The 18,650-nt window shown below is 44.8% G+C and overlaps 1 protein-coding gene across 3 annotated transcripts in view; it reads left to right on the top strand.

Moving 5' to 3' along the window:
• The window catches only part of LOC311515951 (uncharacterized protein), a 411,106-nt gene that overhangs the window by 73,868 nt on the left and 318,588 nt on the right, over window positions 1–18,650 (top strand). The window lies entirely within an intron of this gene.

The following is an 18,650-nucleotide window of genomic DNA, read 5'->3' as shown; positions in this document are numbered from 1 at the left end:
AAAAAAGAACTTGGCAAATGTCAAGAAATTAAATCATTCTCATTTTTTGACCCATCATCTTGCCCAAATGCTTCATATGATTTTCTCCAAACTTTGCAGAATAATTCTGCTTTGGATTAAGAGGCGATTTCTGGCACATTGGTCCAGTATTGGTTACTAGTGGTCATGTGTGTGTCTGTGTGCAAATTGAGTTGTAAGTGGAAGCAAGTTTTAACCTCAACTGTGTATAGAGTATTTAATATCACCCAAATATCTTGCCAATATGTCGCTTCCACAGTGTCCCAGACTATGTGGAGACTAGGATCACTACATAATCTGGGGCAGCTGTGGCAGTGCTAGGTAATGAGACATATTGAAAATGTCAGATGTTAAACTGATTTGTACCTTAAACTTACCAGTTTTCATCCATGTATTTACTGGACCCAATTTGTGCCTGTGCAAATGATTTCCCAAGGAAAGATAATCTGGCACATCATTTTCAGAAAAGTCACTTAAGGACTTAATAAATTGATGTGCAGAATTGGTGGGCTTGCTGGCATGGCTTCAGAGCTAGGCATGTACAGTTTATTTTCAGAGATGTATGGCAGTCATTTATGTATGTACACTTTCAAAGTGTGGTTTTCGTGCACGTGTGCATGTGTTCACATGAATACAGAGCCCTTAAATTCAGGAAGGAGTGTGGGTATGTTTGCATGGAGTGAGGAGAAAGGATGAAGCTAGAGAGCTTGAGAGGAGGAGGAGGAGGAAGGCACAGTGTTCGGGAAGAGTGGAACGCAAAAGCAAGCAGCAAAGGTACAAGCAAGAATACTGAATCTGAATCCTGCCAGCTCCTGAACTGGGGAGATGAAAAGGTGATAAAAGGTCACATTTGCCCTCCTCCTTGGGTCCTTTACCAAGAGCAGCCCAGTTAGATCTGAGAAATGGGGCCAATGTGTCAGCTTCCTGAATATGCCAGAAGAGCGGGTTCCTCAAAGTAGAGAAACAAATGATGAATACCTCTATGAGAAGCTGTATGAGGACCTAGAGAGTTAAAGGCAGCATATTTATTTTACATTAGAGGAAATCAAAGCCTGGGAATCTTGCCAATAGGGTCATGTCACAGGGCCATCAACAACACCACTGGTATCAGCCAGCCAGTCACCTCTGCCTCTGAATCTGAATCCTTCTCATGCTGTCAGACATTGCTTAGGGCATAAAAAAGGCTCTGTCATCCCTATCTATACTGAGATGCTCTTTGCATGTCCTCTGTTTTGTTAAGTCCCATACATTTTTCCTCTCTAAATATGGTTAATAGACCGTTTCTTTCTGACCTTTTGTGTGTTTCTCCAGCTGCCCAATGGCATGCTTACACTAATTCCTAGGAGTACTTCTTTGGAGTCCTTATTGCTACATTAGTTTCCCTAAATATAGATAAAAACGCAGGTGTGTTCTGAAATAACAAAGTTTTTATCTGTCGAGGGATTCTATATTCACGTCTCCAGAGGCCACTCAGAGTGACATAGGCAGCCTATACATACAGGAAATAATCATACTCCATAAACAAGATGACATTCTGCAGTGCTAAACTGCTGTTCACAGAATCCATTACCCAGGACCATATCATGACTTTTTCCTACTCATACATTCAAGTCTGACAGGACTAATCAAACCTAGACAGATTCAAGTTCAGAGGTACAGGATAAGTTTTTCCAAAGGCACTTAACAAACACACAGCTATATGTTTATAAAGTGTTAGTGTGTATTAGTTACACATTGTTCTTTGAGTGATTACACATGTGCATTCCACTCATGGTGTGCGTGCACCCAGAGCACAGTCACCAGAAATTTTTCCCTCTCTGGTACCCACTGAGGCAGCTTGAGCGCCCTCTGATTCATAGGTGCATAGATATTAAGGTCAGAAGGGACCATTATGATCATCTAGTCTGACCTCCTGCACAATGCAGGCCACCAAATCTCACCCACCCACTCCTGCAATAAACCTCTCACCTATGTCTGAGCTATTGAAGTCCTCAAATCATGGTTTAAAGACTTCAAGGTGCAGAGAATCCTCCAGGAAGTGACCCATGCCCCATGCTGCAGAGGAAGGCGAAAACCCCCCAGGGCCTCTTCCAATCTGCCCTGGAGGAAAATTCCTTCCTGACCCCAGATATGGCGATCAGTTGAACCCTGAGCATGTGGGCAAGGTTCACCAGCCAGATACCCAGGAAAGAATTCTTTGTAGTAACTCAGATCCCACCCCATTTAACATTCCATCACAGGCCATTGGGCCTATTTACCATGATAGTTAAAGATCAATTAATTGCCAAAATCATGTTATCCCATCATACCTTCTCCTCCATAAACTTATCAAGTTTAATGTTGAAGTCAGATAGGTCTTTTGCCCCCACTGCTTCCCTTGGAGGGCTGTTCCAGAACTTCACTCCTCTGATGGTTAGAAACCTTCCTCTAATTTCAAGTCTAAACTTCCTGATGGCCAGTTTATATCCATTTGTTCTTGTGTGCTACTGTGTGCCAATACCACCAGTGTAAAGAAACCAGCTGACCCTTGCCTCCTCAGTTCCTTCTTACTACCTGTGATGGTTGCTGGAACTGGCATCCTTGCTTTGCAGGATCTCTCGGTGGTCTTCTTTTTCTGTACATAGTTAGTTAGTTGTTGTTAGTTGTAGTTAGTTTTAGTCAATTTTATCTAATTTTAGTGAAGTTCTGTGACTTTGTGTTTTACTGGAATTTTTGCCTATTCCCCAGTGCCAAGGCATGCCTTGTTCACCGGGCTTTAGGCCATGCAACTCCTGCAACAACTCCTATGCCCCTGAGCATCCCACACTCAAACTGCCTCAAGTCCCTGGGAGAAGCTCACACTGGCAACCGTTGCCAGATCTGCAGGGACGTTAAACCTCACATGAAAAAGGACCAGGAGCCCAGGCTGAAGTTTTTGCTCATGGAGGCAGCACTGAGACCTTCTTCTAAGCTAGGCTGGTCAGACTCGGCACCAAGTGCCTCAGCATTTGTAAGTAGTGCTCTTCTTACCATCCTGGAGTCCCAGCACTGATCACCAGCCCCAGTGCCTACAAAAAGGTATAAGAAGCAGCCAGCTGAGAGGGGGCAATCGCTGGCACCGAAGACAGCCAGGCATGGGGATCAGAGTAGAATGCGATCTAAATCAAAGCACTCCTCTGCCTCAGTACCACAGAAGTCGATAGTGTTGACTCCAGCACCTGAGCAGGCACTGTCAAGTCTGGTACCGGAAGAGCCATCTGCATCTGTGGCACAGTACGGTACCAATACTATCTTGGTACCAAGCATACTGGAGGCATTTGCCACTGCCAGAGACCTTCTCTCGCTGTCGGTACTGGTATCACCAGCAGTACAAGTCAGTCTCCATCACTGGTGGGAATGACACCACCGTGGTCACCAGACAGAGACTCGCTGTCTTCCAAGTCAGAGGTTGGGTCTTACTCTTCCCATTTGAAGAGCTATTCTCACTAATCCTCCAGGTATTTCTATTGTTCCATGGATTGGGGCACAGGAGTACCATCAAGTGCATGGCCAGGAGGTCACTGGGGACATAAGCTGGTCCAGTGACCCTTTTGGAACCCATGGTTTCCCCCAGTTTCCAGGGCTTATTCCAGACATTCCTATTTGGTGGCCTTGGAAAGAAGAGCAGAATCATCCCATTGGGTAACACCTGGTCCAAACTCCAGTACCGAGCCCAGTACCATATTGCAAGAGATGGCTCAATGGGATCCTGCTGAGGCAGAAAGAGAGAAAGAACTTCCATAGCTGGTGCTGGCCTCCTCATCCTCCTTCCTTGATGAGGCAGTCTCAGGAGGGGGTGTGTCGCATCCCCAGGTTGACTATAAGGCTCCCCAAGAGTTATTGAAGAGGATGGCCTTAAATGTGAGCATTAAGGTGGAGGTAGTGAAAGAGTCCTCCCATAGCCTAGTTGACATTTTAGCTGCTGTGGGCCCTTCAAAAGTAGCCCTGTCACTCAATGAGACCATTACAGACTATGTTAAGCCCTTGTGGCACACCCCTGCATCCCTTCCCCCCACATCAAAAAATGCTGAGCGGAAATACTTTGTTCCTGCCCAGGGTTAGTCTGCGGAAGAGAAGAATGAGGGGGGATTTGATAGCTGCTTTCAACTACCTGAGAGGTGGTTCCAGAGAGGATGTTCTAGACTATTCTCAGTGGTGGAAGAGGACAGGACAAGGAGTAATGGTCTCAAATTGCAGTGGGGGAGGTTTAGGTTGGATATTAGGAAAAACTTTTTCACTAGGAGGGTGGTGAAACACTGGAATGCGTTGCCTAGGGAGGTGGTGGAATCTCCTTCCTTAGAAGTTTTTAAGGTCAGGCTTGACAAAGCCCTGGCTGGGATGATTTAATTGGGGATGGGTCCTGTTTTTGAGCAGGGGGTTGGACTAGATGACCTCCTGAGGTCCCTTCCAACCCTGAAATTCTATGATTCTATGATTGGTTATGGGTTCCTGTACACCCATCCCCACACCTAGGATCTTTGGTGGTAATGAGAGAGAAAGGCAGGGAAATCAGGGCGCAACCTCAAAATCAAAAGACTCAAAAAATTAGACTTGTTTGGTAGGAAATTTTATTTTACTCGGGGGGGGGGGGTTACAACTCGAAACTGCAAACCAGTCTACGCCTGCTGGCCAGGTATGATTTTAACATGTGGGACTCCATGCAGAAATTCAAGGACTTGCTCCCACAAGAGGCTAGGCAAGAGTTCTCCTCACTGGGTCTAGGGAAAATCAGTGGTGAGGACCTTATTACAAGCTGCTTTGGATGTGGCTGACTTGATGGCCAGGTCCATGGCTTCGGCTGTGGCCTTGCTCAGGAGTTTTTGGCTACAGTCCTCGGGACTCCCACAGGAGGTCCAGCAAACCCTTCAGTACCTACTTTTTGAAGGAGCTTCAGTCTTTTTGGAACAGCCGGATGCAAAGCTTCATAGTCTAAAAGACTCCAGGGTGTCCCTTAACTCTCTTGAATTGTACACACAAGCTCCTTCAAGGAAGCACAACAGGCCTCAACAGCCCATCCGCTACTCAGCCCTGGCTTCCCATCAGGATCCGCAGAGAAGGAGAAGCAGGGGTTAGGCATAGGCCACTCCCACCTTCTACCTCGATGTCAATGCCTGCCCCTCCCAGACTGAATGTTCTAAGTAGGCATTTTGATGGGACGCTCAAGGATGCTGTACTAGTTCCTATGATGCCCCTTTATTTGCAAACCGCCTTTCCGCCTTCCTCAGTGCATGGTCCTGTATCACCATGGACCATTGGGTGTTGAGCACAGTGGAATTGGGATACAGCCTCCAGTTTATTTCTACCCCTTCTTCCCACCCTCCCTTCACATCCATCTCCAGGGACCCCTTTCATGAAGAACTTCTGGTCTGGGAGGTTCAATCCCTCTTTCAGATGGGAGCCATGGAAGAGGTTCCACAGAATTTAAGACGGAAGGGGTTCTACTCCCATTATTTCATAATCCCAAAAGCCAAAGGAGATCTCAGACTGACTTTAGACCTGCGTCAACTCAACAACTAGTTCAAGAAAATAAAGTTCTGCGTGGTCAGCCTAGCATCCATTATACCCTCCCTGGATCCCGGGGATTGGTGTGCGACTCTCAGTTTAAGAGAAACCTATTTTCATATATTGTTGAACCAAGGACACAGAAGATTCTTCAGATTCGTAGTGAGCCACTCACACTACCAATTCATGGTCCTCCCATTCAGCCTATCTGCAGCTCCGGGGGTGTTCACAAAATGTATGGCAGTAGTGGCAGCTTTCCTGAGGAGGTTGGGGTGCAGCTCTACCCTTATCTAGATGACTGGCTAGTAAAGGGCTGGTCCAAGACTTGGATAGTGTCCAATGTTCGACTCATCCAGTTGATGTTCAAGGCATTAGGCCTTCTGATAAATGCAGAAAAGTCTACCTCCATTCTGGTGCAGAGAATAGAGTTCACTGGGACAGTGTTCAACTCTTGTCAGGTCAGGGCCTACCTCTCAGAGGTACGTTTAAAATCAATCAGGTCCCCAATAACACAAAGGTCATCCAATTACAACAGAATTGCATGAGGCTTTTAGGTCACATGGTCTCATGCACATAGGTGATACAACAAGCAAGACTGCACCTCAGAGCCCTCCAGACATGGCAGGCCTCAGTATACTCTCCAAACAATCACCATTTGGACACTGTGCTCACGGTACCTCCATGGATTCTAATCTCCCTCAATTGGTGGTTGGATATGCTCATGGTTTGTATGGGCGTTCCCTTTATATGCCCTCAACAGTCAATGACCCTGATCTCAGACACGTCAGTGCTAGGGTGGGGAGCTCACCTGGGTCCATCAGAACATAGGGCCTCAGATCGCTGGCAGAACTTTCACTCCACATTAGCATTAGGGAACTTAGAGTGGTTCTCCTGTCCTGTCAGGCCTTCCTGCCCCACATTACAGGCAGAAACTGGTTTGTTCTCACAGGCAACACTGCAGCCGTTTTACCTCAAAAGGCAAGGAGGATCTTGCTCTTCCCTCCTTTGTCAAGAAGCAATGCAGCTATGCGAGTTTTGCATAGCCACTCAATCAGCCTCGAGGCCTCTTTACCCTCTGGGAACACAAAACAAGCTAGCAGATCATCTCAGCAGGCTTTATCCAATCCCCGCGAGTGGTCCCTTCGCCCGGATGTGGTGAGAGATGTTTTCCAGCAGTGCTGGACTCCCCAGATAGACCTATTTGCAAACAGGTACAATAGAAAGTGTCACCAATTATGCGACCACAGTCCGGGTTCTGCCACAGATGCCTTTCTACTACCTTGCACGGGACATCTTTACGATGCTTCCCCCATTTTCTGCTCATGCACAGAGAGCTGCTAAAAATCAAGCGGGACCAGGACCAGGTTATTCTGATAGCCCAGACATGGGCCTGCCCATACTGGTTCTCCACTCTATTAGATCTCTCAGTGGCAACTCCAATCCTGCTTGGGTTGCACCCGGACCTGATTTCCCAGGACAGCTGTCAACAGCTCCACCTGAACCTGAGTTCCCTTCATTTAACGGCCTAGAAACTCCATGGCTAAATCCCAGAGAGCAGACTTGCTCAGAGCAAGTTCATCAGGTCCAATTGGTAGTAGAAAGCTTTCCACCAGGACTACTTACCTCTCAAAGTGGAAGCAGTTCTCTGTTTGGGGGTCCCAATGCAGAGTCTCACCCACACGTTCATCCATACAAGCTGAGCCGTCCGTAGCCATTTTGGTGCCCTACACAGCCCTCTGCGGCGGGGGGGCTGGCTTGGGGCACAGGAGGGTGTGGGTTGGGGCCGGGTCGCTCCACTTCCTGCAACCCAGTGAGTGCAGGGCGGGCCCAACCTCGCTCTCACAGGGCGGCGGGAAGTGGAGTGACCTGGCCCCAGCCCGCTCCGCTCTGCTCCCCTGGCTCCCAGCCTTCGGGCTCAGGGGGGAACCACCCTCCAACACTCACCAGTGGAGCAGGCTGGGGCCAGGTTGCTCTTACTGCTGCCGGTGAGTGCGGTCCTCAGGGGAGTGGGGGCGGAGCAGGGGTGGGAAGAGGTGGGGCTGGGGCAGAGCAGGGGCTGGAGCAGCATGCAGCTGCGTAGGGCACCAGGTGCCCCAAATTTCCTGGTGCCCTACACAGCTGCGTACTTTGTGTATGAGTAGGGATGGCCCTGCATACAAGACATACTTGAATATCTGTTGCACCTGAAACAACAAGGCTTAGTTATCTCCTCTATCAAGGTTCACCTTGCAGCAATATCAGCTTTCTACCCTCGGGTGGATAATCAGTCTGTTTTTTCAAATAACATGTCCGACTGATTCCGCAAAGGCCTAGAAAGGGCTATACCCTCAAGTAAAAGAGCTTGTTCCTCTCTGGGACTTGAACTTAGTCTTATCAAAGCTTATGGGAACACCATTTGAATCATTGGCACTGTCCTTATTACACCTCTCCTGGAAAGTGGTTTTCTTAGTGGCCATTACTTCGGCCGAAGGGTCTTGGAACTCCATGCCCTCACATCAGAGACTCCATATACAATCTTTCTTTAAGATAAGGTGTATTTATGTCCTCACCCCAGTTTCCTCCTGAAAGTGGTTTCACAGTTTAATAGCAGTCAGGCAATTTACCTAACTGTTTTTTACCCAAAGCAGCATGGAAATAGAAATGAACAACGTCTTCACTCATGGACATTAGACAAGCCCTAGCTTTCTACATGGAAAGCAGTAAACCATTTTGAAGGTCCACCCCACTGTTCGTAGATATAGTTCACAGGATGAAGAGTCTCCCAATCTCTTCACAGACAGTTTGTCCTGGATTACTTTATGTATTCAAATTCGTTACAATCTGGAGGGTGTTTCTCCATCAGCTAACCTGACTGCGCATTCCACCAGGTCGCAAGCATCCTCAGCAGCATCCTTAGTGCAGATCCCTATTCAGGATATTTGTAAAGCTGCAACCTGGTCATCGGTGCACACATTCTCCTCCAATTATGTCTTCACTCAGCATTCCAGAGATTTTGTGAAATTTGGCTGAGCTGTTCTGCAGTCCATGTGCCCATGAACTCCAGTCCCTCCACCTAATCAACCGCTTGGGAGTCACTTAATGTGGAATGCACATGTGTAATCAATCGAAGAAGAAAAAACGATTACTAACCTTCCTTAACTGTTGTTTTTCAAGATGTGTTTCACATGTCCATTCCATGACCCGCCCTCCTGCCTCTTTACACCAAAGTTTCTGGAAGGAAGGAACTGAGGGGCTGCAGGGTCAACTGGGTGTTTTACTGGCACTATTGGAGCATGGCAGCAGAGGGCGCTCGAACCACCTCGATGGGTACCATTGAAGGGAAAATTTCCAGCAACTGTGCTTGGGGGATGCACACACCTAGGGTGGAATGGATATGTGGAACACATCTCAAATAGCAACAGTTACAGAAGGTTAGGAACAGTTTTATCCTAGAATTAACAGGTGACAGAAACTTTCTTGGGTGCCCTTAGCTGATGACACAGAAAACCTGTTTACAAACCTTCACAGAGGAAAATTCCATTTGGGTCTTAAAAAGCTACCAGATCATCCTTAGATAGGACATTTGCTATTTTTAAGACACACTTCAAGTGCTTTGATAGATCTGGTGGGCAGTGATGGCACATTCCATAACTACGAGAAGATCAACCTGGTAATCTTGTGTACTTGTCATGCTGTGTATTTTATGTGTTACCATGGGTCATGGAATACCTTCAGTTGCTAAGGCTGAGATTGCCACTGCTAACCAGAATGAATCTGAGGAGGGGCAGTGGACTACAATGATCACATTCAGAATTCCAGACAGTTGCAGTGGACACTCAATGAGGTGAATTATTAAGGTGAGTTGCTAAATTATAATACAGAAGTGCAGCACACACTTATACCTCTCTGTGTGTGAATCATATACAATGCGAACTATAAATGCTTAAGTTCTGCTTCCCAAGAGGATTTATTATATAAATAAAGCTACATAAATAAAACAGAAAAAAAAACACCAGTGCAGCAATTATCCTGGAATAATGAATCATGCTTAAAAAGTCAAAACAATAGAAAATGTACAAACACAATAATGGGAGCCAGTGATGAAAGCCATGTGTAAAATAAGAGGGGAAAAAAAGAAGAGGAGCATCACCCTTCTTCCTCAGCTCTATTGTTAGTGGCTTTGAGGCTGGTCAAAGGGCCACCTCTATAGCAGGGCACCATGACAGCTTCCTGCAGGCTCTGAAGAGTCAAGGGTATCCTTACTTCTCCGGGTGGATATTGATGCCATGACAACATGAGGCCTGATGGGAGGCAATGTGTTGCGTCTGGTCTTCAGTCTGTTGCTGTCCCCTTTTGGCAGACAAGGTGTTTCCCAGTCCCACTCAGAGACTAGCACCAGCATGTGCTGCCAAGCAATTAGTTATTGGGTATAATCCACAAACTGGCTGTGGAGGCACGTGTGTTACTTTCTCATTTCTAAAAGGGCCTGTAGTCTGTTTGCTGCAGGCCTGGATCATATTCTTTGTGAACTCCTCAGAGGGAGGAAATGGCCCGGCTGCATGGCAGATTCTGCAGACCTTTGGTCCTCTGGGCTGTTGGTGAGTCAGGAATGAATTCAAGGGGTTTGGGATACAGAGGCTGGGGTGAGGAGGATTGGACTGTAATGGGGGTGAAGGAGGAGCTTGCCTGGCATCATCAGAGGACTGTTAAGGGCTGATTGATGGTGGGCTCTAGTAGGGGCATGGAGAGGAAAATGCACTGGTCATAATCCTGATACTGTGCTCCTCTTCTATGGGTGGGTGTGGAGGTCCTTGGTGTAGTGATGATGGCAGGATGTGTCTGCTGGCCTCAGAAGCTTGTGAGGTTGCAGCAGGTTCGTTAGTATTCCTGGAATTATCTCATTGTAACAAGAAAGCCTTTCAAACTGATCAATACCAGCAACGCATTTCCTATCTGACTCCAGGGAACTGTGATAGACATACAGGCCACTAGAGATGCACAGCTATCTGCTGTAATAACTGACTTATTCTGGAGGAAACCTGGCGTTGAGCAGTCGCATGGGTCATGGGAAGGGGGATGTACAGAGGACGACTGATATTCATGTAATTTTTGTACTTACACAGATAAATAAGGGGAATGTATTCTCCCCTTGCCACTGGCTGTTCTTCTACATGCTATCCAGACCCACACCCTCCATGTTGTGCCTCAGAGTGAGACAGACTTTGTCCCTCTCACATTGGCTTGTGGTCTAGGCAAGAGCCCGTTACCATGTGGCCAGTTTACCTTTGGCATGCTTATCTTTAGCTCCTCTAAAGTCCTGTGATGTCTCTGCATGGTGCTAGTGCTGCTTCAAATTGCTTATGTATCCCAAATGTCAGCTTTTTGGGTAGCAGTGAGTTCACCAGAGAGGTCATCAAACAGCCTTCTCTCTTAACAGATGTGCAATATATTCCCTCATCCTGGAAGTTCAGCTACATATGGGATCCTCCACTGCTGCCAACATCAGACTGAATTTCAGTTGAGAAAGGATGAAGTATAGGACGATGGAAAATATTTTGAATGTTTTTTTAAACTTAACTATATTGCAATAGTTTCCATTTCTACTCAGACTACCAAATATTGTTTCAAAAGGGGGGTAATAATACTGACCTCTTTTTTAAAGCACTTTGAAATCTCTGTTGAAAAGTGCTATACAAGGACTATATATTATTGTTGTAAATAAATCAATCCGGTATGGTTACCAAAATATTGTATAAAGTGAGTCCAACTGTAGAGAAAATTACTTTTTTGATATTAATAGGACTATTCATAGCTAAAGACATGTGCGGGAGCTTTAGATTATGAGTTCTTTGGCACAAGGACACCATCTACTACAGTGGTGCTCGAACCTTGGGTGGGGCTCTAAGCACTGCCTGGAATACTAATAAATAATAAAATCCAAAGCATTAGGATGAATCAGGAATGTAATTAAGACATACAAATGGAGTACTATATCTTTGAGATCCTATTGACCTTACAGAGCCACCGTAAATTTAAATTATATTCTTCTGTACTGTGTCAAGAACATTTTTATAGTTTACTGAAAGCAGTATGATATGGAAGTGGAGTTCTAACAAAGTGTATCTTTCTAAAATGTATTTACAGTAGTTAATAGTTCATATAAAGTACTGGCATAGTAATTGAATTAGAGATTTAAAGTACCTTGAAGAATAAAAACATATTCTGAAGTTGAAACTGTCACCAGAAATTGCATTCCCTTAGAGTGATATGTTTAAAGAGACATGCCATTATAATACAATCTTTCAAATTCCAAGTGCTCCCCCCTGTTTTTTTTTGCACAGAAGGATTACATAATAATGTCAAATATTGATATCGATACTACAGAAGGTTAGCTTGGGTAACCTTTATGTGACTTGAATGCTTTGTTCTGTTACGATGTGCATCAGTATCAAGAGTAATTCTGTGATAGACTCAAGTAGGTTTTTTTGTCAGTGGTTGATGGTGACATTCTTAAGAAAAGGCCAAATTCTTGTAACTACAAATATAGTTGTCAACAAAAAACAAGCATGCACGACACAGTTCAGTCACATTTTGCTTTCATTTCTTCTGTTTTGTACTTTCAGCTGAGTGTCAGCTTTTTTATAATTGCTATGGCATGTCAGCCCCTTTAAAATAAGTGCATATCAACTGTTTAGCGTACTGACTAAGGGACATGGATATTGGAATTCCACCCTGTGACCTACCTGAGTTGCTCTCTGTGACATGTGGCTGTTGTATTTTTGGTCACAGTTTTGCCACATTAGCTGGAGTCATCAGTGTGTGTTTGAAGTGAGTCCATTCAAGTCAGGAGAGTGAATTGATTGAACACAAGGGACCAAAAAGAGAACAAGATGAGTGGGATGACATGGTGAATGTATTTAGCAGGTTAGCTGGTGGGTTTGTGATCAGTCAGCATCACATGTCTAATCCCCTATCTCCAATTCATAGCCTCGCCTGTGAATGTCTGCACAGCCAGGAAACAATTGAACTTAAGTTTGTGTAGAACCAATGGAAATTGAAGCAGAAGTTGTTGTCTATCTGTGTATTTATATGGGACCATCATTATAGTATCCTAGCACCCTTCAAATATTTAAAAACAGAAATAACAATAACCATCTTTCTGTCTGTCATTGGTGACCACAGATCTCGGGCTGATCAGTATGAGGCTGAGGTCCCAGTGTCTGTCTGGTTTTGGACCTGTGGGAGGTTCTATTTGCTGGTTAGACCAGTTTTTTCCAGGAGCTAGCTGGTCTGTCCTCTGTTTATTTTTTTGTATTTTGACTTGTATTGGGGAGGGATGCAGGTGAGTGATTGGCCTCACTGGCAGTGGTTGTGAGCTAGTATTGTTGTGCCTGTTATCTAAAGGATGGCAAGGCTCCTCCAGGCCCTAGGGGACTGAGTTAAGTGAGTTGTTGGTAAAAATCAGGCAGTGTGCTAGATGCCTAAGCTGTGACAAGTGTACTCAGAACCCCTGAACACTGTGCTGCTGCTGTGCTCTAGAAAGGGGAAAAATTCTGCTCCGTGATAGTGAGAATGCAAATGGGAGTCATTGGGTTTTTTAGAGGTGTAATAATAATAATAATATACAATATTTGGCTCTCATAGAACAGTTTTCATCAGCAGATCTCAAAGTGTTTTAAAAAGGAGGTCATTATTGTTAGGTGTTGGGTATGAACAGGCTGGATGAGTAAACCTGCTGGGGATTACAATTTGCGGCCAAAGCAAGGCTGTGTGTGAACTGTCTGAGAGACACATCTCATCATTCAGATGAGAGGCAGCACCACTGAGAAACCTAGGCAGTTGAGGGCAGGCTAACTGTGTTACATTTTCCCCCTGTTGGAAGAGAGGAGTTAAGGGTGTAGGGAAGTGTGAGAGGCCCCTACATGTGAGGAGGACATGGAGAAGTCAGTATGCAGCCTGAACAAGGGGCAAACTCTAGCAGGAATCAGTTGTACGAGGAGAAAATCTTCTTTGCAAGTGTTGCAGCTGCTTTCACTAACTCTCTTCATAAGGGGAAAGTGGAACATTTTGAGCCAAAGTATCCAAAATACCCTTCTACAATATTAGCTATATTATTTGCCAATTTCTGAAATGATTTGTTGGGTGGTAACTGGTGTTCTGAGATCATAGTGATTCCAGCCAAGTTAGCAAGAGAGCAGTACAATTTACTGTGCGAATGGAGCTGCACTTGATGGACAATCTGAGTCAGGGCAGCCAAAGATTAGAACATCAGTCTTTTTGTATGCATGCCCACACCTATTCACTGTAATAACCCACAGTAGAATCATTGTAGCAAGGTTCCTATTGATGGAGAGACTTTAGAGTCAGAATGTAGGGAAAACTTTTTCTGCCTTTTATTTTTAATTTAAAAAAGCAAAACACACAGTGGATTGTCTGATTTGCCTGAAAATTTGTATTCAAATATAGTACATCTTAGTATTAACAAGGGAAATTACTATCTTTCAACTCTATGCCCTATATATTTGATTTTTAAATATTATTTAAAAATTGTAACTTTCAATATATTTCTATTTCAAAATAATACCTCTCAACTTCCTCTGCTGCGCAGCCTAGTAGATAAAGGGGCTGTCTTCTACTGCAAGACATATTTTGTTCTCATCCATTGGCACTTCTATAAGAAATTCTTCTCTTTTTACTCTCTGCCTGTCAGATGAATTATTATAGTTCAACAATTAACATTACAATTGAAATATACTTTCCATTTAATTGCAATATTTTAAAAACTTTTTATTCTATAGGCAAAATATTATATACATTGTTAAGGCCAATTTTCATTAAATCTGCATGCAATTAAATCTTGGTCTGCATTTGCAAATGAACTTTGTTTGCATTCTGTAATCCTTATATTTGATTTTTTCAAATTAATTTTTATGGTAGATTTCATTATGTTTCTGTCACATTCAATTTACAATAGGGGAGCTCTTTTGCAGTTAATTTAAGACTTGTGGATTAATAGAAATTTGTCTTGCCTACTGGGCAAAGTGTCTGCCCTCATATATAGGCTTGGCAAAATCCAATGTTTATTTTTTTAAATAATTTCAACTGATATCTGTTTTTAAGCATTCTTCCTATTTTTATTTATTTGAATTTTTACAGTTGCCAGAAATTATGGGGAGTAAGACAATTATTTAATGACAGTAGATGTTGAGATTCAAAAAGTTAAAGCTCTATAAGCGTTACAACACAAATTGTCAACATCACATATCAAAATATACAAAGTAAATATCTTTAAATCAAACTATAGTAAGTTTTCAAGCAGCATTTTTCTTACTTTGTCTATCTATACATTTCAATTCTTAACAATGGAAATATTTGTGTGTGTGTGTGTGTGTGTGTGTGTGTGGTGAAATCAACATTTACTGATAAAAATCAAACTCTTCCATGACTACTTACTTGACTAAACTAGTGAGTTCAGACTTGTTAATTTGACTTTAAAGCACATCCCTGTGGTGGGGATAGTAGGTATCCTTGAGTACAATCACTCTCTGGTGTGCATAGAGTCTGCAGAAATTTTAGGTTCGGCCTGCTTCCTCGTATGAGTCTGGCACGATGTGCCCCACTGGAGTACATGGAGAGAACGATCTTTTTACTCCTCTGGCAAATCTTTGTGGACCAGAAACTGGCCAAGCCATGAACTACCCATCAACTTGTATTGGTTAATTAAAGGTGTGATTTTAAATTAATTTTATCAAACTGGTTCTGAACCCTGTGTGGACACATTTAATTTAATTTAACTTAATTTTCAGAAGCCACCTCGTCCTGTTTCAGTGGACATGGTCTGCCATGAAATCAGAAAGATGTGTGTTAGAGATCATCACCCATGGCTACCTCATCCAATTCCATTCTTTACCCTTCCCATCCACCTTCCCATCCCTCTTCAGGGACTCCTCTCATGAGAGGCATTTACAAACAGAACTGACCTCATTGCATCATTGAGGAGCCATAGAGCAGGGGTTCTCAACCTTTTTTTAGCTCAGGCCCCCCTTCAACATGCTATAAAAACACCAGGGCCCAGTGGGGGTGGGGAGGGGGGAAACTTAGGGTTCTGGGCTTGGGGGGGACCCTTGAGCATAGGCATAGTTTTACTTCTATTGTGGGGGGCAAGAGCTGGTGGGTCTCAAGCGAGCTCCACGCAGCAAAGTCCAGGGAGGGAGCGCCACCTCCACCCCATGATTCACTCAGGAGGCCACCCAGCCTGTCTGGGCTGTGGGGGGATGCAACCAAAAAATATAATTGAAAGCGGGGACTCAGGTCAAAAAGTTTGAAAACCTCTCAGGGTGCAGTGAGGGGGTGGCTAGGGGCTGTGTGTGGGAAGAGGGGTAGCTCAGGGTGCAGGGAGTGGGTAGCTGGGGCTGTGTGAGGGCAGGGGTCTAGCTTAGGGTGCAGGGAAGGGGGTAGCTCGGGTCTATGTGAAGTGAGTACCTCAGGGTGCAGGTAGAGGGGTAGTTAGGGATTGTGTGCAGGCAGGGAGTAGCTGAGGGTGCAGGCAGGGGTAGCTAGGGGCTGTGTACAGGTGTGTGGAAGGTGGGCGGGCTGGGTCTCCCAGTGTGGCTCCCAGCTTTGGGGGGACTGGGGCTTCTGGCTTCAGCCCCCTGCTGCTCCTGGCTTGTGGGGGGCAGGGGGAGGTTTGCTGGCTTCAGCTCCATGCTGCTCCCAGCTTTGCGGCGGCGGGTGCCGCCTTCAGCCCCATGCTGCTCCTGGCTTCAGCGGTGGGGCTCGGGGCACCAGGTTTCAGCTGTGGGGCTCCATGGTCCCCTGAAAGGGCTCGCAGACCCCCAAGGGGCTGTGGACCCCTGGTTGAGAACTGCTGCATAGAGGAGATTTCTTAAGAATAGAGGGGAAGAGGCTTCTACTCCTGATATTTCTTCATTCTGAAGAAGAAAGGGGATCTTTGTTCTGTCCTAGACCTGAGGAGACTCAAATACATTCATCATCTCAAGTTCAGGGTGATGAAGCTAGCCTCTATCATTCCATCTCTCCAAGCTCCAACCTGGTTCGCAGCTCTGAGCTTGCACTATGCATACTTCCACAAAGCCATCTATCCAGCCCACAGGAAGTACCTAAGTTTCACAATGGAGCATAACCATTATCAAGACAGGTTTGTGACCTTCAGATTCTCCACAGCACCAAGAGTGTTTATCAAGTGCCTGGCAGTAGTCACAGCTCATCTAAGGAAATGGAATCCATATCTATCCATAACTGGATGACTGCCTGATCAGTGGCAGGTCTAAGCAGGAAACTGAGAGAGTCCTAGATCACATCCTCTCCCTGTTCTCCGAACTAGGACTCCTTGTGAACTACGAGAAATCATGTTTCACACCATCACAAATGATAGAGCTCATAAAAGCTGTTATTAACTGCAGATCGGCAAGAGTCATCTGCCAGAGGACAGGTTCTGATCCCTTCAGTCATTGGTGCAGGACTTACAGATGAGATGGACGACAGTGTATATGTGTCTGGTGCTCTTAGGCCGTATGCTAGCATGTGTGTGCAAGACACTGCTTGACAGACTTTGCCTATGGCCTTTACAGCTGTGGCTGAAGCCCATGTACTCCCCATCCAGACATCATATGGACAAGTGGGTCATAATTCCACCCCAATGCTGCAAGAGCTCACTTTGTGGCTAGACCCGGGGAATGTAAGGAAAGGGGTGACATTTGCAGTCTGGTCCTCAACAGTGATGCTTATCTTGGTTGCATCAGGGACAGTCTGGGATACATCCGATGTGCACCTGAACCTCCTTCAAATGCAAGGCACATGGTCTCAGGATGACTTGAAACTACCCATGAGCATCCTGGATTAGAGGGACATCAGACTAGCCTGTAGAGCAGTGGTTCCCAAACTGGGGTTCATGAACCCTGGGGTTCACGAAATGTTACAGCGGGTTCTCGGGAAAAATTCCCTAATGGTGGACAGAGCTGTCCCTAGGGACCCTGGGAAGCATAGGGCCAGCAGCCCGGAGCCCTTGGACTTCCAAGAGCTAAGCAGATCAAAGCAAGCATATCTATCACACTGAGGAGATTTAAACTTCAAGACTCCTTACAAGAAATGGAAAGGGCGGTGGATATTTTTTGCTCTTTTTAAAATTAAATAGGCAGCTAGTATTGTTTTTTAAATTATTATGAAGAACAAGTTTAACTTTGTTGTAATGTGCGTTGTTTGCCTGGACTGCTCAAGACCTGAATGCTTGTGTAGGAGGAACTCTTTGAGTTGGCTTCTTAAATACCTTCATGCTGTTTCACATCTGATACTCCTTGATAAAACATAGAAGCCTTGTCTTATAATAGGCTTATTCAAAGTGATACAAGCTACGAAAGTGAGATCTTGGAAGAATGTTGCCATTTTCACAATGTAATAAAAATACTGTAATGATAAATAATCATTAATAATAAATAGTGTGTAATAAGCATGTCATAAAAGCAAATTTTATATTTCCAAGATCACTGCTTTTATAATTTATACTCAGGTAAAGGAGAAAATCTTTGGAAATATTCATTTTTAGGAGGGGGTTCATGAGACTTGACATTTTAGTGAAAAGGGTTCACAGGTTGTTAAAGTTTGGAAACTTCTGCTATAGAGTGTACTTTCCTGTTCTGTGGAACTTGGTGGTGCAAATTCTGACAGACAACATGTCAGCGATGCAATATATAAACAGGAAATAGGAGCTCAATCATTCTCTGTCAAGCTGTCAAGTTCTGGCAATGGTGTCATCGATATGAGGTAACTCCACTAATACCTTCCAAGGGATCAGCAATCGCACCAGACCTAGTCTTTGGAGCACAACCTTCAGAAAGCACCTTGCCTCTTTCACTGGATGTTATATGCCATGATATCAGATCCATTGGTGGGAATGAGGAATTTCAGCTGTCCTGACAGAGCCTGAAGTGCTGCTCTCCCAAACGTGGCATCTGACCTGACTACAATGTCAAATGCATAATGTTTAAGAAAAGTAAGTGAGTTACTCCACATAGTGCTTTCCAGAGCTCAGAAACTGCTATCCAACCACAGTCACTGCAGAAATCCATCTCAGATCCACTATTCCATCTGTGGGAGACCCTCACCATAGATTTGTG

This window comes from Lepidochelys olivacea (assembly GCF_965140295.1).
Source record: "Lepidochelys olivacea isolate rLepOli2 genome assembly, chromosome: 2".
Classification (NCBI taxonomy): domain Eukaryota; kingdom Metazoa; phylum Chordata; order Testudines; family Cheloniidae; genus Lepidochelys; species Lepidochelys olivacea.
The sequence above is the reverse complement of the archived record's forward strand: the minus strand, read 5'-3'. Positions and strand labels throughout refer to the sequence as shown.